The sequence below is a fragment of the Vitis vinifera genome, chromosome 13 (assembly GCF_030704535.1).
Source record: "Vitis vinifera cultivar Pinot Noir 40024 chromosome 13, ASM3070453v1".
NCBI lineage: Eukaryota > Viridiplantae > Streptophyta > Magnoliopsida > Vitales > Vitaceae > Vitis > Vitis vinifera.
Window position 1 is genome coordinate 8022880 of NC_081817.1, and position 17823 is coordinate 8040702.

Here is a 17823-nt window from a genome sequence, read left to right on the forward strand (position 1 = left end):
CAGTGAGAGGGATTTAGTGTTTGAACCCATTAATGGGAAGCATCTGTACAACATCGATTAGAGAATTAACTATATGTTAATTCTCTAATGCGAGGAAAAGAAACAAGTGACCGGAACTCCCCTTTTGTATGAGGAACCTGAGCCTAGTGATCTAAACTCCAAGAAACACTTTTCTTTGTAAGTAAAATCAATTACTATTTTTGGTTAGTTTAAAACCAAACCTTTTCCAACTCAAGTTTATGTTTTCTTTTAAAGCTAACCTTGAAATGAAAAGGCACCAATTCAACTTTGAATTAATATCATTTGTGAAGTGAAAACTCATCCCAGTGAACGATCCTAGAGCCACTATGCTATAGTAGCTTTGTCTTTGCTACCCTAGTATATGGTGTAATAGGTTATAAATTTTGTTGATTACTCCCTCACTCAAGGAGCTCCAGCTGGACACGAATCAGCTGAGACACCAATTGGGCACGAATCACTTATACCATCAGATTCAGGAGCATGATATTGAGTGTTGTTCAACACTCCATCATATGATACAAGACTTGATCGATTCAAGGTTGGTCAACTTGGCTGGGCCAAGTGTGACCACCAATTCTCTGCCTACACATTCTACACATGCAGTTCCTTCTCCTCCTAGTCTTTAGTAGATCGATTTGGATGTTGATGATATTGATGGTCGCATGGTATTTTGAGATATTTCAGGTTGAGGACTTGGTTCGGTCGACATGGATACATCACTTTGCAGCAGTTCACTTTAGAGCACCTTTTCATTCTGATTATGGTCGTCATCAGAGTCTTTTTCGTTTTGTTGAGTCCTATTTTTAGTTCGTCAGAGTCATCTTTGCTTTGTTGAGTACAGTTTGGTTTTGGTTCAAAGTCGTTGTTTATAGTTCATGTTGAGAGTCCAGTCGTTTGTAGTCATTTTTCATTTCACACATGATGTACTCATTGGTTCATTTAGTGATATGATCTTTTATCTGAGTATGTGGCATTTTTCTCGTGAGTGTGCTTTACATATCTTGTGTTGATGTGTGTTGTGCTTTCGATATGAGACATCTTTTCACTTATACATCCTTATCACTTTAGCCTGACCTATCATGGAGGATATTGAGCCTATTGACCTAGGATTAGGAGATCAATCTAGGGAGTTCGAGACTGTGACCCATTTCACCTTCTGATCAGAGCAGTACCATATCCATATCTATACCCTAACTCTGTGGACTTGATGACTTACCCATTTGGGCTTGACATGACACCACCTCTTGGTACCATTACACGACTTTACTACCCTTGTTTGCCTTAGCATGCTACAGTATCATTGCCTTTCCTTTCCATCATTTCCTTGATCTGACTAGGTAGTGTCTGAGATGGTTTGACCTGAGGTAAGCTCTACACGATGATAGATGGATCATGATGAGAGAGTGGTTTGACTGCTTGATGATATTGTTGAGACAGAAGGGTTATCATGGAACATCTAGATTTGAGACAAAGGGGTTATCATGGAACATCTAGATTTGAGCCATTGCACATGACTTTAGAGAGTTGGGATGATTAGAGATGTTGATTTTATGAGACGATGGTGAGTGGCTTATGATGATATAGTGAGGTGATTTTCGAAGGACATTGATGGTTATCATAGAGCATCAGTGGGGGGCTTTCACACAATTTTAAAGGAGTTAACAGGACTATGTTGGACAGATGCCAATCTTTAGTATTGGCCATGTGAGATCTTGAAAGCACGATGTTCGAGGTTGTGGTCAAATGATGGGTGGCCATCATTTTAGGAGCTTATTTACCATATCATCCTCACATATAGAGTTACCCGTTGCTAGCCCTTTGAGCCTCGCATAAGCATCGTAACCTTTTCTTTCATCACCTCATTTACCTATTACATCGGGTTGGAGACCCTTTAGTGCTTGCATGCTATGATTGGATACGTCATGAGTCTTAGACCTGACATACATATTCAAGCCTTATTCCTCATTCTTCATTGTGATATTTTCCACTTGGACATCATTTCATCACTATTTCCGATATCACATATCACCACTTGTGATATTCGTTCTCCGTCTTTTCTTTTATCATTGCTTACTCAACATTATCCTTGTTTCACCTTAAGTGGTGGTTTCTCACACGTCACTGCATGGCGGATTGTCACGTTCTTTCACCCCGTTCGCATTATGAGCAATGATTCAGAGATCTCATTTTGAGAGGTTATCTTATTAGTGAGGATTCATGTTACATCAGTACATGGGGAGAGTTTATTCATTTGGCTATGTATTTTATGGGAGATCATTCATTATTGATCAGAGTATGCGCAAAAAAATAAAATAAAATAAAATAAAATAAAATAAAATAAAATAAAATAAAATAAATAATAATAATAAATAATAATAATAATAATAATAATAGATAGCGCATTGTTCATTTTATCATTCTCCATTGGCCATGTGTATGGACGTGTTAGTTTGCTTCATTGAGTTCATGTGTTAGAGAGAGTTCGTATGAGAGCTTCTTTCTGAGATTCTATCTTAATATATTTTGGGTGAGAGTATGAGTCGCCCATTCGATTTTTGTGAGAGAGGTGAGCGACCTTTCTTTAGTATCTCTAGATCCTTGCTCTATCCATCATTCCATCTATTTCAGATGTGACTACTTTCTATGCTTTGATGCACATTGACCACCATCACTCACTTTTCTATCTCTTTGTTTTCTTCTATCCTTATTTCATCCCTCCATTTCACTCTACCTCATCTTATTTCATTCTTTTCTCATCCTGCTTGATGTTTAACATGGGTTCAACATCCACACTTTATTCTTGCTTATTCGATATGACCATTCATTTATCATCACTTTTCGTGTGGGAACCCTTAGGTGTGGGACTCATGACGTTTTCTACGCATTGCATCTCATGCACGAGGGCTATGGGGATTATATCATTGAGATCTTTGAGCCTAGTTTCCTTTCATTTCTTTGACCTTATTACCTTAGCCTACGTTACGTCTCGTGTCTGAAGACCACCCTAAGGCCATTACTTCACATTGTGTTTGACAGCTCACACGTGGGCAATACTTGAGCTTTGTTGGAGATAATTTCTTAGAGCATGATGGATGAGGAGCTATGATATGGATTACACTGGAGCATACCCCCCTTATTAGTGATAGATTTTCAGATGTGACGTTATCTACACTAGGGCATACCCCGCTCATCGATGATGTTTTCTTTCAGGATGATGCCTTGCACTGAGGCATAGTCAGTTCGCTTTTTCACTTGGATTATGATGGATTAGGAGTTGTGGGATGACCCTACACTAGAGCATAGCCTTTTTAGAGAGCGCTTTTATTGGAGATACAAGCACTCTACTCGATACTCTACATTGGGACATAGTCTACTCATTGATGGTTGATTTTTGAAATGACGGTTTATTTTGAGGCGTAGCCCTCTCATTGGTGATGGACTTTGATTTTTCATTGGAGCATAGTCACTTTAGGTGGTTTATTCGGGGGCATAACCACCTCATTCACATTCATAGAGCCTAGGGATTCTAATTCATATGGATTATGTTGAGATGTTTCCATTTTGGCACCAAGAGTAAAGATTGATCGATTTGTTGACCCGTACTAGGCATGGCCTTCCTCGACAGCTGTTGACTCGGATACACTACTTTACCTTAGGACATAGCCAGGATGGAGAGCATTTTTCATTAGAGCATAACCACTCTATTTGGATCCTTTACACTAGGGTATGCCCATCTTTTGGAGGGAGATCAAATTGATTCTTGATGTTGGAGCATCTGACAAGTGATATGGAGATCATTGGATTATATCATGTTGTCTTCATTGCATACTAGGGCATAGCCACCTAGTTGGATGTTTTGACATCGAGATTTGACTTCCTATTTGTGATTACTGCTTTCGATGGATTATGGAGCTATTGACGCCTTGGGTCTAGTCTTCTTGGCATACTTGGATGATCTCGGATACTTACATACCTTTCATTTCGTACTCAGATATTTCACCCTGGATACTCTCATGGCTTCTATCATGCCAGAGCATGATCATCACCTTCTTTTATCCTACACATCCCATTGTGACACATGATCTCACCCCTCTCTCGATTAGGAGGAGATGTAGATCAGTCCTCGATCACCTTGGTTGTGCTTTCATACATCTTTCAGACTTTAGGTTCAACATCTTCCATGATGGCAGGGCTTGACAGATTGTTGACTTATTAGTGACAATGCTTTCATTTTGATAGTTGGCATGTTGGGTGTTGATTTGCTTTCTCTTCGTATTTTGAGCATTGGTCATCATTGTTTTTATTCATCAGTTAGTTTTGTTTTGTCAACATGGTGTCACGATACATGGTCCTATTTGGCATTACCTATATGAGGTTAGACATTTTCATTACATGATGGATGAGCATATTTTAGAGTATAGTGGTTTGGAGGCATTTTGCATCTCTGTCTGTTCATCATTGCATACTAAGGCATATCCTCTTTCCCCGAGAGCACTAGACCTTCCACAGGTTTCATTCACTTTTTTTATCTAGTTGTTGACCCCTTCGAGTTGTCATATTGGGGCATATCTTCCTTCCCCAAGAGCACCGAACCTTCCACAAACTTCATTCACTTTTTTATCTAGTTGTTGACCCCTACGAGTTGCATACTGGGGCATTTTCTCCTTCCTTGAGATCATTGGACCTTTTAGAGGTTTCGTTATCTTTCGATCTAGTTGTCGATCCTCATGAGTTGTCATACTGGAGCATATCCCTTCCGATTGAGTTTGCTTGCATCATTATCTTAGTTATCCTTTGGTTTTGGGACACTTGATCAGATCTTTTATCTCGTCAGTTTCAGTTAGAGTTTCGGGGCCGCACTTATATCGATCGGCCATCTTCCTATCATTTCCATGTCAGTTTAAGTCGGGACCGCACCTATATCGATTAGTCATATTCCTATCATTTTGTGTTCAGTTTAAGTCGGGACCGCACCTATATCGATCGATCATTTTCCGTGTTAGTTTGAGTTTTCGAGGCCACACCTATATCAATCGATCATATTCCTATCATTTCCGTGTTTAATTTAATTCGGGGTCACACCTATATCGATTGACCATGTTCCTATTACTTTCCTTGTTCAGTTTGAGTTGGGGCTACACCTATATCGATCGGCCATCTTCCTATCATTTTCATGTCTGTTTGAGTTCAATTTGAGTTTCGAGACCGCACTCATATCAATCGGCCATATTTCTATCATTTTGTGTTCAGTTTGAGTCAGGACCGCACCTATATCGATTGGTCAACATCTTGTCAGTTTGAGTTTGCGTTTTAGGACAGCACCTATATTGATCAGTCATTTTCATGTCTGTTTGAGTCTGAGTCGGGACCGCACCTATATTGATCGATCATTTATCGTCTTGTTAGATTCAGTTTGAGTTTTCGGGGTTGCACCTATATCAATCAGCTATTACCCTATCAGTTTGAGTATGAGTTTTCGAGTTGGGACCGCACCTATATCGATCGGTCATTCGTCGTGTCAGTTTGAGTTGGGGCCGCACCTATATTGATCGGCTATCTTCCTATCAGTTTGAGTTTGAGTTTTTGAGTTGGGATCGTACCTATATCAATCGGCCATTACCTTATCAGTTTGAGTTTGAGTTTTTGAGTTGGAACCACACCTATATTGATCGTCCATCGTCCTATCAATTTGAGTTTGAGTTTTAGAGTTGGGACCGCACCTATATCGATCAGTCATTCATCCTATCATTTCCATGTCAGTTTGAGTTGGGGCCGCACCTATATCAATCGGTCATCTTCCTATAAGTTTGTGTTTAGTTCAAGTCGGGACTGTACCTATATCGGTCGGTCATTTCCATGTCAGTTTGAGTTTTGAGTTTGAGTTTTCGAGGCCGCACCCATATCAATCGGCCATCCTCCTATCATTTTGTGTTCAGTTTGAGCCGGGACCGCACTTATATCGATCGGTCATCATCTTGACTGTTTGAGTTTGAGTCGGGGTCACACCCATATCGATCAATCATTCATCGTTTTGTTTGTTTGAGTTTGAGTTGGGACAGCACCTATATCAATCAATGATTCATCCTATCAGTTTGAGTTTAGTTTGAGTTTGAGTTTAGTTTGGGTTTTCGGGGCCGCACCTATATTGACCGGCCATCTTCCTATCATTTTGTGTTCAGTTTGAGTCAGGACCGCACCTATATCGATCAGCCATCATCTTGCCAGTTTGAGTTTGCGTTTTGGGGCCTCATCTATATCGATCGGCCATATTCCTATTCGTTTGTGTTCAGTTTGAGTCGAGACCGCACCTATATCGATTGGTCATTGTTTTGTCATATTGAGTTGAGTCTTGTTCGCCTCCAACTCGTGCCTGCATAGTTGAGTCTTGTTTGATTTTAAGGCACCACCTTTTTTTAGTTTTGGCATTTAGAGCCATCGTACATATCCATTCAGGCACCTTGAGTCACCGTCTTTCCCTGTTTTTGACGCTCAGAGTCATTTCTACTCAACTGTATCATTCAGAGTCATAGTTCTTGGTATTCATATCCATTGGCATCGCACATCTGACCTTCATAGTTTTGCACTTGTCCTCATTTTCCTCACCTCATTACCCTGTTGCTTATCGCCTATTCATCATTATTCTTCCAAATTTCCCTTTTCACTGCATATGACATGGTCCTTCAAGTTCACAACACATATTTCAGTCATGTTGTTTGATTCGTTCCCAATTGGTGTATCAGCTTATTCATGTCCTCTCAATGGTCCCTGACAACGGTGCCATTTGATTCGTGTCCAGCTGGTGTTCCTTGATTGTGGTCCTTAGACGGAAGTAATCAACAAAATTTATAACCTATTACACCATGTACTATGATAGCCTCAGCTAGCATAGCATAGTGGCTCTAGGATCGTTCATTGGGATGAGTTTTCACTTCAAAATTGATATTAATTCAAAGATGAATTGGTGCATTTTCATTTCAAGGTTAGCTTTAAAAGAATGTATAAAGATGTTTGAAAAGGTTGGTTTTAAACTAACCAAAAATAAAGTAACGGAAATTACTTACTAAGAAAAGTGTTTCTTGGAGTTTCAGATCACTAGGCTCAGGTTCCTAATACAAAAAGAGAGTTCACGTCACTTGTTTCTTTTTCTCTAATTAGAGAATTAACATATACTTAATTCTCTAATCGGTGTGGCACAGATGCTTCCCGTTATTGGGTTCGCAGCTCAATTCGCTCAACTTTGCGTAGTTGTCTTCAAACGGCCATAACTTCTTCGTTTCAACTCCAATTCGTGCAGCGTTTGAAGCGTTGGACTCTTGACTTCCCAATCTTCGAACGAGATATAGTATGCATGAAATAGACTCTAGAAAGTACTCAAAATGTGTCCAACAATTGCTGTCATCTTGAATTTCATGTTAGATTCCTCTCTTTTTCTTCATTGCATTCTTGATTGGCTTTGGCAAAGAACTACAAAGCTCCAAAGCTTGAATTATTTATGTAAATGAGCTTTCATTTGCTTTTCCATGGATTATATAAAGCTCTCCCTCATCTTAGATTGCTTTGGTGATCAAAAAGCTATCAAAAACACCAAAACTTAACACAATTTGATTAGAAATTATTGCAAGGGTCCTTAACATGCCAATTGAGTTAAAAGATAATAACTACTACTCAAAAGTGTTTAAAAGAGTTAATTATAAGCTATAAAATAGCACTTTTTGAGTAGTAATCATTGTTGGTCACCTTACGCTTGGCATGCTGATGTAGTTCACATAGGGCAGTCTTCTTTGGGCGTAGTCTTTTCCGTATTCCAGAGTGGTTCGATTGTTACTCATCTTTGACATCGACCTTTGAGTCACTTTTGAAGACGTCTTAGAGAGAGCTTGGGGCCTTAGTGTGGCTTTAGAGACATTTTGAGACATCATTTTATGTTAGGATTAGAGCCTCGTTGTTCATTTGTTGGCCTCAGTGACTTTGTGTTCCACTAGTGTCCCTATGGGGGTCTCCTTGGTTCTTTGGTAGAGTTCACTTCATACCACTCACTATTCACACTTTTTTTTCACTTCGTGTTCATATTATTTACACTCGTGAGCTCTATCGAAGAGGGACATATTTGTAAACCCCCATTTGGGGCTCATTCTCTTGCATTTCTACAGGTTTTTGTTTTTCCAGGTGGAGGGCTCTCAAAGAGGCATGTGCTGCCTCCAATTTGGCTGCTATAGAATCAGATGGTGCTTTTTGAGGAGCTATGAGAGTGAGACACCTAGAGAAAATATTCAGGAGGTGCGGGTCTATTATGAAAGGCCGCAGGAGGCCGTTAGGAGGGAGGCTTTTGTTGCTAGGTTTGAGATAGTGTAGCCAGCTGGGGTAGGGGGTAACGAGAGATATTTTGAGTGGTATTCTTTGAAGCTTGAGGAGAAAGCAATGGAGCAAGGTAGCAGATTGGTTTTCTAAGGGGGAAGTTAGCTTGAGAGGCAAGTTGGGCTAGGGACAGAAGGAGACTGGTTTTTTGGGTTAGTTTGAGAAGAAAAACGGAAAGAAGAATAGAGAGTATTATGTTTGGGGGGATTCTTTTGGCTCGAGGATTTTTTTTGGAGCTTGAGGTGGAAGCAACAAAGATGTTTGAGCGTGCTAGAGAGATGGGAGTAGGAGCAAGCTGGAGATGCGAGGTTTTCAACTGATTATAGAGAGATTTTTAGGGACTTAGAGGGTTGCTACGATTGTTACCGTACCCTCCCGATAAGTAACCTGACCCCCGAGCCCTATTCGGTTTTTCATACACCATCTTTTCCAAAATAAGGAATCACACTTAGGGTTTTCTTTCTTATTTTGTTTACCCTTTAAAAATAAAACAAAAATAAGTAGCGACTCCAAGTCATTTTTTTTAATAAATAAAATCATTTTCAAAACAAAAATCGAGCTCGCCATCGAGTGGAAGCGTATGAGCCGAAATGCAGGGTCCACATATATTTTTATATTTTTTTTTACTAAAAAATGAACTTAAAATCAAGTAACACCATGTATTGAATTAATGAATGGGTTTAACAATTTTTAAAAATAATTTGAAATTTAAAAAATAGATTTGATTACTAAAAAACAACATATCAATATTGATATGTTATGAGTTATAATTTCTCTTCTACATACAATTATATTTTTTGAGTTTCACATTGGGTAAATAGATTATTAATTAACATGTGATTAATAATTTAAATTCTTTAATAGGTGTAGACTCCAAATTTGCCTCATACCCTTACTTTATTTTATTTTATCATTAATTTTTATTCATGATTAGTTAATTATTTTCAGAACCCATTTGTTAATGTTTTTAGGCTTTTTTTTTGTTTTGCATTTTGGGCCAAAAATCCAAGCCTATTTCTTATTTTGGAGAACCAATACTACCCGTTCATCTCAAGACCCCATCCCCACCATCTATTTTCTTGAAAAAAAAAATTCTCTAACTTCTCTCTTCCCTCCACAGCTACTGGCTCACCTTCCCATTTTTTCTTCTCTTCTTCCTTTCTCCCATGTTCTCTTCTCCATTCACTGCTCCTTTATTTTTTTTCCCATTTTTGTTCTTTCCTTCCCATTTCTTTCTTTCTTTCCTCTTTCTTTTCTTCTTATTTTGTTTTATTTCTTTTCTCTTCTTCTTTCTTATCCACAACACCTCCACCTCCAATGTCAGGAGCATCAGCCCACGCATCGTCACCAACGACAACCAGTTATCGGCAGCCCTGCATGTCGTCGCCGACAACAACTAGTCACCGGAAGCCCCATAATCGTCGACCTCTCTCCAACCACTTCATCCCGCATCTCTCTCTTATCTTTTATTTATTTATTTATTTATTTATTATTATTATTATTCATTTTCTTCTTTTTTTTTCTTTTTTTTCCTTTTGTGCATCACCATAGGTGCGCCTCTATCTCCATTGTTGCTCCAATGGCTACCAATCTCCCATTGTTGAAGCATTTCTATCCACAGTTTTGGGAGATAGGTAAGTTTTCATTTTATTTTATTTCATGTATTTTTACTTGTATTTTATGTTATGTTATTTAATTTCTACAATATTCATTTACGAATTTGGACTTGAATTTCATTTAATTGGAATTGTGTTTGATGTATTTATTCTATTTGGGTTTTTTTATTCGTGTTGCTTTGTATTTATTGATTTGGGCTATTGAAGTTAATTCATATTGGGTTTTCTTGCTATTAGGTTGTGTTTTGTCACTGCTCTAAAAGTGGAAAGAGCAAAATGAGAGCAATTGGGGGTGGTTGAAGCAGGGTATGGGCATGAGCAGAAAGTTGGAGCCTAATTGGATATATATATATATATATATATATATATAATCACTTGCAGCAAGGAAAAGATGGAAGAGGACGACTCTCAGAATTTTCTCTTCTTTCTGGATTTTTTTTTTCTATGTGAGGGAGCCATAGAGGGATTGCATTGTAAAAGGGTAAATGTGTATTCTTCCCTTTTTTTTTTTTCTTTATTTACATATTTGTATGTGTTTCTATACATATATGCATTTGTTTCTATTTATTTTTGTGTTTATAATTGGCTGTTTTTTGGTATTCATTGTCCTGTAGACATATTACTGTTATAAATATTCCAATATTATTCCATTTATAATTTTTGTTTAATATTTATTTATTTTGTTATTAAAAGAATAATGATATTGGTCATAGGTTATTTAAATGAATAAGGATTATTTGATCATGGATTCACTATATGATTTTTTTCTTGTTTTGAAATTTTTATAGTAAATAATTTTTATTTTATTTATTTATTTTGTCTTTTGTTTAAATAAAGTGTTAAAGTTGATTTTCTTTAATAAACTAAATTCATGGGTAATGCATCTCGAATTAAAAAAAAATGATTTCAAAACCTTCTTGTTTGAAATAAATTAACAGTCAAACTATTTTTTTATGAAAATAAATAATTTTTATTAAATTAAATAAAGTTTTTTTTTAATAAAGAAAAGTCCATTTTTCGTATAAAAGTTGTTAACATTTATTCTTAAATAAATTGGGTTGATTTATTTTTGTAAATAAAATTACAAAAATCTATCTTTATTAAGAGTAAATTCAAAAGTTCATGCACACAAAAGATGAATTCTATCTATGAACTCAAGTAGAAAACAGAAATATTTAATGTCTAATTCTGTCTGATTTATAACAGAAAATTGAACGTAAAAACAAAGAAACTGATTTCAAAATAATACTTTTATATTGAAAATTATACCTTGATTACAAGAGATTTTTAATTACAAACTGATTTATTGATGACAGATGAATACAAATGAAGAGTGTGGACCCTACATTTTGCTCGATGACGAACTCGTTTTTCATTTGTGAATTTTTTTTAAAAAAAGACTTGAAGTCGCCGATAATTTTTGTTTTATTTTTAAAAGGAAAACAAAATAAGAAAGAAAACTCTAAGTGTTATTCCTTATTTAAAAAAGATGGTCTATGGAAATAGAGATGGGTCCGGGTGTCAGGTTACTTATCGGGAAGGTATGGTGAAAGACCATAGCACCCTTCTAACGAGGTCTCTACTAATAAAGGTGAAGCAAGTGTGGCAATTAGTAAGGAAATCAATGGATACCAAGGAATAGTCATACAATGAAAACAAGTCATGCATGGAGAATAAACAAAGTGAAAGTGAGATTGTAACTTAGTAGCAAGTAATAATGCGCTATCATGAAACCCGGTTAGTGCACAATAATGAATACAAAATATATCACATGTGTCATAAAATAGATCAGGAAACCATCAATGACAATTATGCACTTCACTCAAATTATTTTTAAAGAAAATGTCACGGATGTTGGGCTACCACCAAAGCTTAATTTATTTTTTAATGAATTAATTCTACAAATTTCATGTTTTTTTTTTTGGAATTATCGAATTGCATTCATGCTTATTTAAAAATATCTATAAAAAAAATGAAAAACGCTTGCCAGAGAGAAAATGGCATCAAAAATTTTTAAAATGGATTTTTGTAGACCTAAATTTCTAAGAAATGATGAAGAGTTATGGAGTTAAATTATTTGAAAACTGGATTTTCAAAAATTATTTGAAAACTAGAGTTTGAAAATCAAATGTTGAAAGCAAAATATGAACAATTAGGATAACAAAGGCATGTGTACTTCAAGGTGGTACACTAGAGGGTAGCCATGTATGACCTTGTGGGAGTAAGTCTCGGGTAGAGAGATGTTGGCAAGAATGAGGCTTGTTCTCTTGAGTCCAATATTTCATTTTGTCTCCTCTACTTATGTCACATGAAAACCCAAGCTTGGGCAATCTCAGGTGGATCAACTTCTTAAATTCAATAAGCTCAAAGGTAGCCACATATCTTGTTTGAGTTTCTCGCTCAGTCCAGAATAATGACTACCCCTTTGACGATGAAACCTTCTCTCATAGACAGAAGATCCTATTGAAACCATACTGATCACATTTGGACTATATGTAGCCACATACTAATAATCTAATCTAATCTTCTTTCTCAATTGATCTGACTGTCATCCAACATATCCAACAAAGAATATGAAATCCTGAGGCTTAATGTCACAGACTTAATCTTTTCCTAAGCTCGTGCGGCACTTGATCTTGTTAAATCAGTCTTTCTCCCAATGCTTAGCTTGCTAGGCTAAGATTCTAACGACTCAGAAGCTTTAGAAGGCGTAGTAGGCAATGGTTAAAGAATGGAAGCTTTATTACTCAAAGGAAGCTTTACAAGTGCTTTTGGGGACTCACTTGCTTTGTGCTCTGGTCAAATGAGACCCTTACCTATTTATAGGCACCAATGGAACTCTCTGGAACCTTAGAGGATTTCTTACAAATCAATAAGATTATAGAACACCCTACACCATTCTATGTACAAGTCTATGTACAAGAGACCTCTAGAATTCTCTAGAAAGCCCTAGACTCCTCTCATGCCTTCCACCATAGTGTAGAGATGTGTGGACTTCTCTAGGCATCTATAGAACTTTCCACACTCTTCCCACTAATGGCTAAGTGTAGGAGTCTCCAGAAGCTTCCTAGGCTCTACATAAACCCATGGGAAGGCTCATTTGAAGCATCCTGTGACACTCTCCCCTACCTAAGCCACAGACGTCCTCATCGTGCCTTCTACCCGGAACTGCTAAATCTACTCTTAGAACTGCAATAGTGCATCTGTTGGCTCCCAGCTAGCCTCGCTCTTTGGTAGTCCTTTCCATTTCACTAAGTACTATGTAGTAGGAGGCACACCTCGTCTTTTGATGACTTGGTCTACAATGATGTGTTCTACCTCATTGTCATAGGAGGTCACAACCACTGTAGGTGCCCTCTTAGAAAACCCTCAGCTTGGATCATCCTTGTCTTCGTGATATGGTTTCAAGTAGCTTTCGAGGAAGATGAGATGAATCTTCAACCTTGGTAGTAACTCAACTTTATAGGACACCTTGCCGACCTTCCCAAGTATAGGGAAGGGTCCTTCATACCTTCTCATAAGGCCCTTATGCACCGACCTTAACGACTTGAATTGTTGAGGAATGAGTTTGACAAGCACCATGTCTCCAACCTTATACTTTGTGTGATGTCGCTTCTTGTCAGCCCACTTCTTCATCTTCTTAGTGGCCTTGTCCAAGTATAAGCGTGCTATGTCATCTTGCTTGTGTCATCCCTTCGCGAACTTGAAAGCCGTCGGACTTCTCCCCATATAGCCTATCGTTAGTGTGTGAGGAGTTAAGGGTTGCTATCTTATGGCTAGCTCAAATGGGGTCTTGTTGGTTGTCTCATTCCTTTGCAAGTTGTATGAGAATTGGGCTATATCTAGCAACTTAGCCCAATCCTTCTGGTTGGCACTCACGAAGTGCCTCAAGTATAGCTCTAGCAAGGCGTTCACCCTCTCAGTTTGCCCATCTGTCTATGGGTGAAAGCTTGTGAAGAAGTAAAGCTCTGACCCCATAAACTTGAAGAGCTTCATCCAAAACTTCCTAGTGAAACGCAGATCGTGATCACTGATAATGTACTTAGGTAACCCCCAATACTTGACCACGTGCCTTAAGAATAGATTTGTCATCTCTTCTACAGTACAGTCAATAGGGGTTGCTATGAAGGTCCTATACTTAGAGAACCTGTCCACTACCACTATGATAGAGCCATTGTACTCCGACTTAGGTAAACTGATGATGAAGAGTCCATGGTGACGTTATCCCATGGGCGCTCTGCTATAGGTAGTAGTTCTAACATGCCTCTAGGTTGTCGTTGTTCCACCTTGTCTTGTTGGCACACAAGATAAGTCCTCACATAAGCCTCGACTTCATCCCATATTTGAGGCCAATGGTAAGTTGACTCAAGTAGTGCCCTCATGTATCGTTGCCCAAGGTACCTAGCCCACTTTGTGTCATGGCACTCCTTAATTAGATTTCATCTTATGTTCTCCTACTTAGGCACATAAAGTCCTCTCCCCTTAGTGTAGAGTAGGTCGTACTCCACCCAAAACCACTTAGTTTTCCCTTCATGAGTCAGGGCGATAAGGCTCTTAGCCACTAGATCATGTTGCAGCCCCTCCCTTAGAAGCTCCATTATGTCTTATTAGGGCTAGTTCATCATGAATGCTAGTTCTGCCTTACCTATTAGGGCGTCGACCACATGATTAGCACTTCCTAGTTTATACTCCAGCGTATAGTCGAATTCGGCCAAGAAGTCTTGCCACCTAACTTGCTTAGGATCAACTTCTTTTGTGTTTGGAAGTAGCTAGTGGCAACATTGTCGATCTTCACTACAAAGTGAGACCCTAGAAGATAGTGTCTCCAATTATGCAAGCAATGGAAGATGGAAGTCATCTCCTTTTATTGAACCGTGTAGCACCTCTTCGTGTCATTTAGTTTGCAACTCTCGAAGGCGAACAAATGCCTATCTTGCATAAGGACTCCCCTTATAGCGACGTCTGAGGCATCCGTGTGTACCTCAAAAACCTTGGTGTGGTCGGGTAGTGCCAACACTAGCTCCTCAATCACAGCCTTCTTTAGATCTTCAAAGGCTTGTTGGCACCTTTCATCCCATTCTCATACCTTATTCTTCTTAAGAAGATCAGTGAGTGGAGTTGCCTTTATCGAATAACTTTTGATGAACTGCTAGTAGTAATTAACTAAACCAAGGAAATATCTTAGTTAAGGTACCTTGGTTGGTGGATCCCATTCCTGGATGGCTTTCACCTTGCTATCATCCATCATCAGATTGCCATATTTGATGTGATGCCATAGGAAGCTCACTTCTTCCTTAGCAAATGACCATTTCTCCTTCTTGACATATAGCTCGTTTTGTATTAGGATCTGAAGGACCTTCCTCAAATGCTCTACATGCTCTTTTAAGGTGTTACTGTAAATGACTATGTCATCCAGGTATACCATCACGAACTTGTCTAACTAGGGGTGAAAGATTTTATTCATGAGAGTGTAGAACGTCGTTGGGGCATTGGTGAGGCCAAAAGGCATCACTAAGAACTCATATGAGCCATACCTGGTCACACATGTAGTCTTCGGCTCATCCCCTTCTGCAATCCTTACTTGGTAGTAGCCTGACCTTAAGTCTAGCTTTGTGAAGTATTTCGCCTTACCAAGTTGATCGAACAAGTGGTGATAAGCGGAATAGGCTACTTGTTCTTTACCATCACTTTGTTGAGTGCCTGATAGCCAATGCACATTCGTAGGGACCCATCATGCTTCTTCTAAAACAAGACTGGCGCACCATAAGGAGCCTTGGATGGTTGGATGAACCCGACATCCAACAACTCCTTAAGTTGTCTCCTTAGCTCCTCCAACTCGAGTGATGCCATTCTGTATAGCCCCATAGTAAGGGGCTTAGCTCCTAGCTCCAACTCAATCTTATGATCCTTCTCTCTTCTAGGAGAGAGTCTCTTGGGCAATTTTGGAGGCGATCACGTCCTTGAACTCATCAAAGCCTCCCTCGATGTCCTTAGGCATGGGTTTTCCTAACCCATCCTCCCTTTATTCCTTAAGAATGGTGAGGTAGGTTACATCTTTCCTCTTTAACCCTTTCTTTACTTGCATGGCCGATAACGTAAGGGTCTTAGGCGAACCTTCAGTGACTATAAGGACCATGCATGACTTCTCCTCCTTTAAGATAGCCATTGAGCATAAGAAGGGTAGTGACACGGCCTTGACCTTCTATAGGAAGTCCATTCCCAATACCATCTTGAAGTCATCCATGGGTGCCACTATGAAGTCGACCATTCCTGTCCATGAGCCAATGTGCATAGCCACCACACGAGCTACTCCGTGTGATGGCTTGACAACTGAATTAATTACCTTACGCCAACCTTCTTCCTTTGATGCTTGGAGCTCTAGCCGCTTTGCCTCATCCTCCGAGACAAAGTTATGAGTGGCACCAGTGTCTACCAAGGCTTTGGTGGCCTTCCCATTTACAAGGGTCTCTACATACATTAGCCCTTTGCTTAGAGGCATCTTAGGCACTGACTTGGCCTTGAGAGCGTTTAGGAGTTGTAACGATTCCACATGAGCATCACCCTCCTTCTCATTTTCCTCTTTCATAACATTTAAGGTTTTCCTCTTGGGGCAGTCCCGCGTCTAGTGTGGCCCATCGCATAGAAAGCAATTAGTCCTGGGCGTGAACTCCTTTCTTTTGTCTTCGTCCTTACCATCCTTGCCACTAGAAGTCTTACTTGATCATTCCTTAAGGGTGTACCCCCTTGATCCCTTGTCTTCCCCACATTTAGCATGATTACCCTTGGATTGTGGCTTGGGCTTGGAAGAGTCTCCCCTTTTATATTCCTCCAAGGACTTTACTATTGCCATGGTCGTGGCTAGGTTTGGACACCACATCTCCTCAACTCTTGCTCGGCCCAGCTTTGCAAGTTGTCCATGAAATTGAATAGTAGCCCATCCTCGGACATGTTAGGTATCTCAAGCATAAGCATAGAGAACTCTTTGACATACTCACGGATCGAGCCTATGTGCTTGAGATGTTTCATATTCTTCCTCGCTAGGTAAGCCACATCCTTAGGGTAGAATTGTCTTTTGATTTCTCGCTTAAAGGCATCCCATGTGTCTATGATGCACGTCCCTTTTTCTATATCGACAAACATCCGACACCACCATAGAGTAGCATTATCAGTGATGTAGAGGGTCGCGGTGTGTACCTTAGTGGCTTCATCCGTCAGTACAATAGCCTCAAAGTGGCGCTCCATGTGCCACAAGAAATTGTCTAGTTCCTTGGCATCCCTCTTGCCACTGAACGTATGTGGCCATGAGTGGCCATGACTCGCGCTGATACGACAGTCTTATAGATGATCAACTCTTGTCGAACCTCCTGGTCTTGGGCATCCATGCGCGCAACCAAGGCCTCCACCCTTGACTCTACACTAGCAAACATGCTCATGACCTTGTCTTAGAAGGACATGAACTCCTAGTGTGACACCGGCTGAACTTGTGAGCCTAGCACCCCCCTCACGAAGGTCTTGGATCTGCTCCCTTAGATCCTTTAAGCCCTTCTCCATGCCTTATTATATCAAGTCCACCCCTTCCTAGGTGTCTTCCATGGCTAGCTTCACCTTGGCTAGTCTTGCCTCCATGTTGGCTATGGCATCAAGAGATTTATCCTTCTTGCTCCTATCTTGTGTAGTAGGCTTGATCTCCCTCCCATGGGTTTGCTCGCTAATCTACTCAACGTTGGAGCCCGACATGCTTCCTTTACTATGCCTGCTTTGTAATCGCGCTCTGATACCACTTGTCACGGACTTAGTCTTTTCCTAAGCTCGTGAGACACTTAGACAAGTC